Source organism: Bombus vancouverensis, chromosome 3 (genome assembly GCF_051014615.1).
Source record: "Bombus vancouverensis nearcticus chromosome 3, iyBomVanc1_principal, whole genome shotgun sequence".
Lineage (NCBI taxonomy): Eukaryota > Metazoa > Arthropoda > Insecta > Hymenoptera > Apidae > Bombus > Bombus vancouverensis.
Window position 1 is genome coordinate 13,735,793 of NC_134913.1, and position 12,044 is coordinate 13,747,836.

General features: G+C 37.0%; 1 long non-coding RNA gene across 1 annotated transcript in view; it reads left to right on the forward strand.

The window, feature by feature from the left end:
* Positions 1–866: 866 nt before the first annotated feature.
* The window catches only part of LOC143302471 (uncharacterized), a 71,909-nt gene continuing 60,731 nt past the window's right edge, over positions 867–12,044 (forward strand). Inside the window, exon 1 of the long non-coding RNA XR_013058014.1 lies at positions 867–926. This is a non-coding gene — a long non-coding RNA (uncharacterized LOC143302471). The remainder of the gene's footprint in view (positions 927–12,044) is intronic.

The window sequence follows — 12,044 nt, forward strand, 5'->3', positions numbered from 1 at the left end:
CCCTTAAGCATCTTCCATTGGATACAATAAACATTTTGAAAGCGTCCAATGATACTTTTATATTGTAAAAGCTTAATAAAAGATTAACGCTATTATACCTTTTATTCCTCTACAAACATCAATTTCCTTGTAGCCAACGAGAGTGCGATGGTGAAAATGTGAAAAAATTGCTTGTAAATAAAGGTTTTTTGAAATTTACTGTTTCTGATTCATTACGCCTGTATTTGTCCATCATGTATGAAAAATAACGTGATTTGCGTTTATCTTTTTCAGAAATATAAAATTGTGAAAAAAAAATGTAAGAGGAAAACGAATATGAAAAATTCGAAGCGTAATTGATGATATAGCTTGTACACTTTTGTTGGAATCTGAAATCGATTTTTCAAATTGTATAGAATTGAAATTGTTCTTCATACGCAGATTTCTATTCTATATAGGATTTTTTATTTAGGATTAGTTTCTGCCGTATAGTTACTCTTTTCCTCTTAATATCCTCTAAAATTCTAACGATCGATGAATTATTTCGTGTTTTAACTTTTTTCACTCTACGCTTGCATTGAACTAACAACGAACAAAATGGGAAAGCAAATGGTATACGATTGATTAAAAAATTTCCTTTATCTTCATCTTACAAATTATTTTACTACTTCGATATCGATAACGCGCTTTATATCGTACCTTATTTAAAAAACAAAAAACTTGCTTTTATATGCATAATAAAGTGACAAAACTGACAAATGCAAATACGCTGCATAAGGTATACACGTAATAACGTAACCATAATCTGTTCGAAATTTCCAAACGAAACGATTGTCGTGTCTGTAAATTTCTCTCTAACGATAGTCTTTCATCTCTGTTTCAGGTAAGTGAGACGATGCAACTAATCGCCGAGCAGAAAATCGACGGCGAGGTATACGCTTTGACTGGTAAGACAATGCTTTCTGTTTTTGAAATTGTCGCGCCAAGGAAGGTGGTCGTTCCTCGCGAAATCTCATTATTAAAAAACGAGTGGTCGATGCGCTTTGACGATTAACCTCCCTTTTCGTGCTCGTCCCTCGCCGCGTTGTCGCTTCAATTATAATTACGGAATCGCGGGACCGTTCACAAAGCGACAATAGAAATGCCATTGTCGTGGAGCGGAACGTCAGAACGTGGCGGGAACAGAGGAGAAGGAAGAACGTGAGAGGGTATTAACGAGAGAAAGGAAGAGGCACGTAGCTTGTTAAATAAACTATCGTGAATGTGGAGGATAACGGGCGCGTACAAAAGGCTCGATTATACTCGTCTATCGACGTACGCTTGATACAAAGTAACGAGTTAATTAAAAAGCAATCGGTTCCTTTTCAATTAACGACACGTTTCTTTGGCTCGACCTTGCGTAAGATTTCCCCTCGTATGAATTCTACTCTTTGAACGTTGCCGTGCTGTTTCAAACGGCACGAAGCACGTGAACAATTTCGAAAAATATATCCCGAGATTGTTAACGCGCCGAGAATAAATACCTTGGCAAGAAAAATAGTAGGTTAACGAATGTAATTTCACTCGCAGTACAAATACCGTGGAACTGTTTGATAACTGGGTTAAAACGGCAGGCCGAGTTATCCGCTCGTTGCAATTAATGGCTGGGAACATTTTCAGGCAATTTTCTTCCCCGCTTCAAGCGAAGATTTCGTGTTCGTTCTTTAAATGGTTTGTACTTGAACATTTTATATCCTCTTGCGCAGGAATTTACCGATTTCGTTGAATCAACGAGTTTTAGAAGTTTGCTCTGGTATTCCTACTAATCGTTAAGAATCACATTTTTTTTGTTTTTCAATTAACGAAGTTTGAAACATTTTGCGCATTTTAAAATAAAAAGTCACAGATGAAAGTATTCGTAAAAGTTACGATTTAACAAAACTTTGGATTCGGACCAAGCTTTCTATACTTGCTAATTTTTACCAATACTTTATTTTTCCGAGGAATATTTTGAATTGTTACGAATCGTTATAAACATTGACGTGACCACGTTTATTTTTATACCACTCGCAATTAGTATCTTAGAACTAAAATTGAGTAGTTTAGAACGTAAAGGATGATATATCGCGATTATTGAAATATTTTCAGAGCGTTTTCATTTCAAGAGAAATCGTTTAGAATGGTAATTGCACTTTGAAGTACGTCTCATCTTCGAGGAACCGTTTCAAAGTTAACAAATGATTATCTGCTGGTGACAACCTAACATGACACGCATCCAATTCTATGTAAAAGGTTTCAAGTCCCGCTTTCCGATATTCAAAGAAGTTTATGCATCGTACACTCGTGCTTGTATATCAGTGCTTCCACACTGCCGATTACATCCACTCAATCTGTCAAACTGTCAGCATTTTTGTAAATACGTTCCTGACATTCCAAGAACACAGAAGAAAACATACACGCATATTTCCACAACATTCGCCGTTTCTATACGTTTTTCAGAATCTGTAAGGCAATCTGCATATTTAATTAAGCATGCAGAATTGTGAAAACGTAATATTTCGTTCCTTAGGCAATATGATTTGAAAATACAATTTTCCAGCACCATTGTTTTCCAATTTCTTTCTCATGCGAAGTCGTGTCTTGATGGCATTCAGCTGAGAAGCTGAAAATCCTACTCGAATTTATTTTATACCGCTGCTTAACACAGTATCAGTAGATGATTCTGCTTTTATCAAAATATGCTAAAATCTAACTGTGGTTGCACCTGAAAAATTCTTCATTTTTATAGGCTGCATCCTTTCTACGTAACATGATTCATTTCCAACTGACAACGAGTAAGAGGATCAGCAAGCAATTTAATACTAATTTAATCAAACACTGACTCGTTGTTTATTTATTATTAATCTTGTTAATTAGTATAAGTAACTTTGCATTACATCCATTCATCACACAGTACGTTACGTAGTACGTAGTAAAAAATGCAGCAAGAGTCTGAGAGATAAAGAACAGTAAAATTACAGGGCAGCTAGTTGCGACAGAAGATTATAAGATAATTATAATTCCAACTGACAATGAGAAAGAAGATCACCAAAAGATTGAATACTAATTTCGTCAAATATTTACTTGTTATTTATTTATTAAGAAACCTGTTAAATAAAATATATATATATATATATATAGTTTCACATCTACCAGAAGAAAGGTGCAGCAAGAGTCTGAAGGGTAGGAAACAATATCGCAAAATTGCAGGGCGGCTATTTCGCGTTGCGACAAGAAATTCTTTGAAGCAACCCCTTTGTTTCGCTTTCCTGGCCGTTTCTGGCCACGCGCAGGCTACAGCGAAAGGTTCCCTAGAGAATAGATGCTCGTCATATCGGTATTTAATCTAGAGCCTTCGCTTCACATTCTCGGCAGCTTTTCCTTGCGCCACTCACGTTCTCTACTCACGTTGTCTAGTCACGTGTACACGGCTATGTTTGCAAGCGTTCACGGTATCGGTGTTTCTCATCGCGCTCATCCCGCACTCCTTTTCTTCGTTCTATCCCTGCCGAGGCTGAAATCATACTCGATTGAACCTATCTTCTTCGATTGTGTTCCTTAATCGAAGTCTGAACACGTCTCACCGGAAGAAAAGGTGGAGGACGATTATTATTAAATGATATTTTTATACACCGCCTTTATAACGTTCTCAGTTATTGATAGTTGGAAGAGAGTCGATAAAAATCGCACAAGTATTGTAAGATACGTCGTGGATGAAAAATTTGGAAACGCTCTGACGTTCTTTATGTAACGTAATATAACGTTACAGTGCAATTAATGTATACGATAATACGAGGTTCGCAGGTGAAAAATATAAGTTAGATTTCTCTTGTTTTGTGAAAGAACAATTTTAAAATTCGACATGCCATCGACCAATCACACGTCGATGCTATCTTTACATCTGATTCTGAAATTAAATATATATTTTTATCATCGGGCAAGGCATCTAAGAAATATCGTTATAAAAATATCATATTATAAAATAATATTATTCTCCTTAAAAAAAATATCTTCGAAAGTAATTGAAGAAACTTATATCTTCGAATCTCTCAAGTTTTCGTATTAATTCAAATCTTCTTCTTAACCATCAAATGACATAATACTCAGGAAATCGTTATAAAAATTCATACATCCAAAAGAAAGTTACAATTTTCACCGAAACAGTAACAACGAATAATTGCTTCGAATAATATATCGAAGAGTATAACGACATTTGCTCGTACAATTAAAAAAAAGAAGAACTAACTTCGTTGTTACGTTCTAATTTCAAGAACTTTATCCCGAACTGTTATCTGTGAATGCTGATCGAATCAAAGATCTATCTTTTGTTAACGTCTCTCGTTTCTCGTCGAAACGTACGATATTACGCGAGACGTTAGAAGATGGCCCAGTTAACGAAACTACTACATGAAAATAGCAGAGTATGCGCTTGACAGATGGATGGCGCTGTGCTTGTGGATATTTACAAAAGTTGGCGCGCGTGGGCGACGGTGGAGATGGATGCTATCGCGGGTGAGTGCGTGTCAAGAGGCGAGCGAGTGAAAAAGGCGAGTAGGTGGTGACGAGAGTCAAAGGATGTATTGTCGTAACAAGTCGTAAAAAAGAAGCTATAAAAAAGGTTAAAACGCGCCTCGACCTGACCAACGGTGGTTAGAAATCGTCGGTGAGAAGAGGCGTTCACCAGAAGCGTAGAAAACGACTTCGCGTGGCACCATTCTGCCGCTAAGATCATCAGAGATTGCACCAGTTCATGGCGGATGCTTTTAAGGGCGCGTTTAACTCCTAACGGATCCTGCGGGAATCGATGAAATTGCTCGTGCATTTCATTTCTTCTCTTCTTTGTTGCTTTTCTTTTTTTTTTTTTTTTCTCCTTGTACTTGGGAGATTTATTGATCCACCTAAGACCTCGTAACTGAATGCATCTCGCGAGCTCAGGTTAATTCTTGCACGGTCGTATTTTATTTATCTGTCTGTTCATTTAACAGGAAAAAAGAGAAGTTTAGCGTACAACAGTAAATATGGAACGAAGAATTGAGCTAGAAATCGCTGAGAAGTTGAAATTAACATATTAGACAATTTTTTACTTCATTTCGTACGCGGTTAACTTATATTATGGAAATTTGTATAAGATACAATTTCAAAGTACAAGAATTTTACATAAAAGAGACACACTTTTATCTGACCAGCGATTAAACGATAGTATGGTTTATTTGATATAATGTAAACGATTCTTTTTATTTACTTTTACCCCCTCTTTTATTTTCTGGTATTCTGTATAGTATTAAAACAATTTCTTAATCTGTGATACGATATAACAAACTTCCATTAAGATATTCTGGTATGGAAGAATTAAGATCTTTTGAAACCGGCTGCTTTTGTAATCCGTGATGCTTCGTCGCATAAAAAAGTGGAACAGAAACACAATTCCAGCGATAGAATCTTGAAGGTTTCATAGATAAAAATAGTAAATAACAATGTTCCATATCTCCATTGGATAGCGGTATAAAATTATTTTCGATAAGAAAAGCATGGCAATCTGTAAAATTATACGTAATTTATAAAAGATAACATCGATATAATGCATAAAAATGTCGATAGCGTGGTATCAAAAATTCAGAAATATTATAATTTTCCATAATAAATTTGCGCGTATGTTAAAACGCGTACATTTAAATTCGAAAGGTAACATATAAAATGCCAAAGAACTATAACGATATTCATATATGTCTACTGCACAACGACAGATGTATATTATTTCCATTTGCTAGGGAAATTTTCTGCCTAAATTCAGAATAGCATAATTTCTTTGAGGCAGGCTTTATGGTGGCGTAAAAATAAATTCTGAAGACTGAAAAGACGTGTTTAGAAGCATGCAGAGCCGTCTTTACGGGCAGAAAGACGTGTTCACATAACACTGTGCGCTATTTCTTGCCTTAAAACCACTGGTTCGCGTGATCCTTCTTGATATCCTTACAAGGACACGTTGTTACCAGGAATAGGATAGGTACTGGCGTGCGGGAAATAGTTTGACCGGCTTAAAAAGAAAGTTATTAGAACTTTAAACAACACGATAAACCATATAACTATCATCAACGTAGCTATTTTGTTCGGTAATCTTGCCGTTTCAGTGTCTTTCCCGCAAGAAAGATTGATCGAGCTTTCGTATTTTAGATAAATAATTTCGTATTTTCGTGTTTCGTGTATGGCAGTAGAATGGGGTATACGATCTTCGAGATTTTGATGATCAATCATACTGATTGAAATTGTTTAGTCTGAAAATTGTTATTCTTGGTATTGTCCCAAATAACGCTATTTCAATCGATATTATTTTAATTTAGTTTATTGTTCCAAGTAAAGTTATCATAGCATTGGCCAACGTTGGTTTAAATAATATTATTCCAATCGATGTTACTTTGTTCAACATTACCCGGCTCAGCATTGTTCGCTATTGCGTTAAAGATTTAAGAAATAAAACAGACGTTTCTACTACCTTTTGTTACTAGTTAAGTTTCCTAAATCGTTGAATATTAGGGTTGATTCATTTTAAGTTTGAGTAACAATTTTCATTCTGCATGATAAAATATGATCTTATACGAAGACTGAATCTCCTTTTCTTATTAGATTTTAAAATTACATACTGGATTTTACGATTCTCTTCAACATTGAAAATTAATCGTCGCAACACTAGCTACCTTATTGGACTAAGAAACATGAGTCTTCAAACAAACAAATTTCCTGGATTTATCATTTATTTTGAAAAAGTTTATGTCCGTAGCTCTAACAGGTTGTTGTCCATTTCAACTACGTTATATTAAAGCACTACCCTTTAATCATCGAATAGCATAAAAATCGAAAAATCAATAAAAGAGGGCTTACCATGTTTTACCCGGCATGTTTCTGGTACATTACATCAAAAAAATTATACTGCGAGTTTGATTTACATTTTACCAAACGAATCGCTGTTATTCCTCCGTTATTCCACAAGTCTAACCACATTTTATACGCTCGGTCACAGCACGCATGTAAAATTCGTGTGCTCTTTCTCAAGTTGAGAAGAACGTTAGCGCGGCCCACGTAATTCACTGGCCGCGTCAGAGTGCAGCGTGTATAAGTAAAGTGCAACTACGTGAAGTTTTTCCTAAATGAACTCTGTAATTTAATGCGACGTGTGAGCGTTCGCTGTCGTTTCTCACGACCGGAACAATATCGTTACGTCGTTCCGATACCTGTTTCTAAAGTGGACGTACGTGCCGTTTCGATCCGAAATAGTTTCATTGCCAAGATAATTTCGCGTAATCGATCGAGGCCGTAATTCATCTAAACTCGAAGCAACCTGCGCATAAATTCCGAAGTAAAAGCGGTCTAGACGTTTTAAAAGAGAGATCTTTCAAAAGGCTTCTCCTTTTAGAAGGAACATCGGTCTTTCACAAGTTCTTTTCGGATCGATGAAAAAATTCTATGGCAACGATCGCTTCATATATAATTTTATAACTGCAGATAATTTTCCTTGCGAAGGATCCAGTTAGCAATTTTTTTAGATCGAAATATAAAAATCAGTCGCGATTAATGGACATTAAAGGCCGTTAATTATTGCCACTGTCGTGTGATAATTAAACTGCGGATATTTATCTTAATATAAAATTCATGTTTTTACGAATACAGAGATAAAATGGAGATTTTCTTTATTGAAGCAATTAAAATCTCCATAAGGAAATTATTCTCCATTGTACATTGTACATTATCAAACAGATTACAATTACATTTACAACAGATAATTTTTTTATACCATTAGGTTGCAATTTTTACGAAACGAATAAGTACGATTGCAATGATCGAAAAGGAAACTTCCGTTTTTCCAATTCTTTAATTAAAAGATAAAAATAGAACATTACCTAGATACATAATTAATATACAAATATATTTTGTATACGATTGGAAATTATTATTCTATCTGTTCTATTCTTTGAACTCAATGTGAGTACATTTTCATTTATTTCGTAAAAGTATATCCTCGAAGAACAATAAATCTGACATCATTAACCGAATATTTTAGAAGAAAATCTTCATAACTGTTCGAGAGAAGAATTAAAGAACTCAGAAGAAGTTGGTACATAATCCCACATTTTACCGAAAATAAGAAAATAATTTTTTAACAATATCGTACATTCTTCGTATTATTTAAAATTCTTGTCTAGAGTCGATCGATCTAGAAATTCTAGAGTCTAAAAGTGTTTGAGGCTAGAGACCTCGATTGGAACACACATAAGCGAGATCATTCGGCGTTAGCTGCTCAATTCTCTCGCGTTGGAGAACCTTCGCGCTTAACAATGTTTCGAGAACGGAATAATATAATTGATTTCCATGTGGCAACGTTCCAGACCTGCAAGAAACGGAATGGAGCTTCGGAAACTCGGTCCTTGTCCTATTCTCTATCTCCCTCGCCCTACCATAGGCAAAAGCAAATTTGTCATCGACGTTTGGACAGGCTTCGATGCCCGCTTTCTCCACGTCTCATAATTCTTCAACATCCTTTCCAATTTCGCCGCGATGTCATCGATTCGCAGCGAACCGAAGTAAACTGTTCTTTCTCTTCGATGGATTTTCATCTTCTTACGGTCTTCTTTCGATTCTCCTGGAGATTTAAGGCTCCGTCTTTCGACGATGAGTTCGTCTAGCTTCGCTATTCCTGCTTTCAGTTCTTTGTCAAAATGTTACAATAAAACTTTGAACATTTCGAATATTTACGATACAATTTTTGAACATTTTCCTTATTTTGTATATTTGACGATATTACTGATAATAATAAATAATATTGTCTTCCCTCGGAATTTTTAACTTAACATTGCTGCTATTGATAACTATCGTTGCTGTTCCTACGATACGAATCTTCGATCAAGAGCTAGTGCCTGCGTGTAATTCGCTTGCTATTTACTATACGGAAACGTAATAGCCCTGAACGCTTGAATTCCGTGGAAAGTGCCTTAGAAGATGAAGTAACGTGTATCGATTGCAAGCGGAAAGTGTTGCAGCAGCTAGCCTCGTTTAAAATTTACGGCCGAGTTGAAACTTTCGCCGGGAAGAATGTAATCTTCTTGATTGATTGACTCACTTAGGTCGGGCTGCGTAAGCGGGCGGCGTATCGTCAGGTAGTTAGTCACTTTTCCCTTAATTATAAATACCAAACCGATCATCATGAATTAGATTAGCTCGCACTGAACTGAAACCGATTAAAGTAGATTCGCTGACACGCCGACAAACTTTCTCGATCAATCAACGGCTGTGTACGAATTAAGCAAATTCCTCGAATTTGAGCAACCAGTCAGTCAATTAACGCGATTAACGAATCATAGAATGTTTGTTGCTCGATATTCGTTTTATATACTTTTATATCATCTTAAAGTAAGTACTTAATTTTTGTAGAGTCTTGATTCAGTTTGATATTTTATGGGGTCATTTATAAGGAAGATCTTGCTTTTACTCATATTTGTATTTTATAAATAATTCTTTAATATTCCACGTAATTAGACCAATTTTACGTTTCCTTTTCGCTAAGTTTCGTGATAATGCTTGTTCGAGTAACATTTCTTCGCTCGTATTTGCAATGTTAACTATTTACGATTACGTTAATATACGCGTAAAATTTACGATAGTAATTAATGTTTTAAACATCGATATGAACATTATAATAAATTCAGAAGCGTCTCTGCGCCCTTAAATTCATTCAATAGCCGAAGCTGACGTCGACCTAGCTAACCTGAAACTTTTCAAAAGCGTCACCTACTTCTCGATAACTTTATTGAATGGAAAGTTTCGAAAAAGCTGGGATGCGCGACAAAACCGAAAACCCCGGTTCCTGCTATTTCTTCCTTTGACAAAGGAAACTCGGCAACAAAAGGAACTGAAACTTGTTTGGAATGAAAGCTATATTTAAAAGTCAGTGGCTTGTTCCGAATCAAGAAATTCCGCGGGGATCGCGGGTCTGGAATTTTTTCATCTATAGTTTCACCGATGTTAACCAAACAAACTGGACATAAAAACTCGCGTACAGCAGAGACAACTGAACGTTCAAATTCAATTGATAATAGAATTTGAAGAAATGAAAAGGTTTCGCCATCCCTGAGCTAGAAACTTCAATAAATAGGATACTGAACACAAGTAAACAAGAAGGAAATAATCGAATTCAAGTCTAATATAAAGTTGAAATCGATTTACCCGAGGCAAGAGGCCGATTTCTTACTTCGTCCTTACAAAATTGTCGAAACTAAGAACGTACACAATACTCGTCCAAACAAAGAGAATTTCTTGCTCAAACTCAGTAGCAGTTTTAATCCAAAGAACGAACAAACGAAACGTCGGACAGTGCCGGGAAACGAGCAAACAATTGTTCCATCCGGGAACGAAACTCTCTCTTTCTCTCTGCAGTAGTCGAGGATCTAAAACGCGCGATATTTACCAGCAACCGGAGCGTCGTTGAAGTCGAGCCATTCGCGAGGGATAGGGCGTTGTAACCAATTAACGCCAGCAACAGCGGAAAGGAAAGCTCTGGCCCGCTCGCAGGTAAATCCAGTCGAAGACAACCGCGTGAGACACAAAGTTTGTAAAAAGGCCGTGCATCCACCGGTTTCGGCAAGCCCTTCCTCGCGGAAGACCTAGTTAATCGCGGCTGCGGAAACCGAGTCGAAACTTCCTCCAACGGCGAATAGGATGGCGGCTAATTGTTAGCCGGAGCGGAACGCTCGGCGTGCGCGTAAAATCGTAGGTAGCTTGGTTGCTGGTCGGAGAAGAGAACCGGCAAGGTGAAAGACAAAGAGAGGAACAGAGAGGGAAACAGATTGGAGTACTTGAAATTCTGGAGTGGCTGGCAGAGTTCGAATAGTTTGTTATAATTAGCGACGCAAGCGGTGTCCAGCGGTGTCGTATCAGGCCGAACGATGAGGCTAATACGCGCGGATCGGCTCACTAATTCCAAATCGAGGTGGAACTGCAACTTCAGGATCGTACTTCGATGGCGAAGAAGCGAGGCTGAATCGAGATCCCAGTCTCTGCAACTATTTTAACTCCGACCCAACAATCGGATCTCCATTTGCTCGGACCCGCTTTCCCGATCTCCGAACCGCTGGCCCTTTAATCCGCGTTTGTCCAACGTGTTTGACCTGGAAACTTTGTTCCGGTATTCGTTTCAGCGCCGCTCCAATTTCCGTGCCTCCGGTTGGATATAGTTGCCTCCATCACCGCTCCCAACCTCCTCCACCATCTTCGTCTCCACCTACCTCTTTCGGATAATCGGATTTCCTTTGATCCTTTCGCGAGACCCTGCACTCGTTACCTCCTGCTTGTTCTACGTATTTTCGAGCGGTTAATTGTTTGCGTTCAGGGACGGTCTTGTTCCATCGTTAGAAGATGATTGAGTTCGATCGATGACGGTCGAAAGAGAATGAAGAAAGAAGAAAGCAAGATTGCGATTATTTGTTGAAATTTGATCTTGGTTTAATCGTAGTTCGTTTAAATATACAGTGTATAGTATAGATTAGCTGTAGCGTTTGTTTGAAAAGCGCATGACAAGGATGATCCTTGTTCGTGTTCGCCTTTCTTCGGCAGAGCAACACGCAATACTCTGGCATTTTTCATTTCTGCTCGATATATCTGAGTTTCTATAAACGGAATATTTATTATTTTGCACAATTTTGAAAAATGCATTTGCGATTATATCTCAGAAAGACTATATCTAATTAAAGCGTGAAGTTTAAACGCCTGATGACTAACATTTTTATAGAATCGCTTAATTCTTATCCAACCGTAACACAAGATATAGATCACGTTTTAGAACACTGATTTTATCATATTCGATTGTAGAAAGCTAAACGGATAAATTTGATCCAATTAATTTGCATTATCCGAGAATCGAAAATTAAAAACGACATAATTAAAGACGACGTTTTAAAGAACATGTGATACATACTATTAAAACATCTATATACTCTAAAATCATTTTTCAAACGTTTTAGCAAGAAGCTCTCCATGAATTTATATTTATCGCGCATAATTCT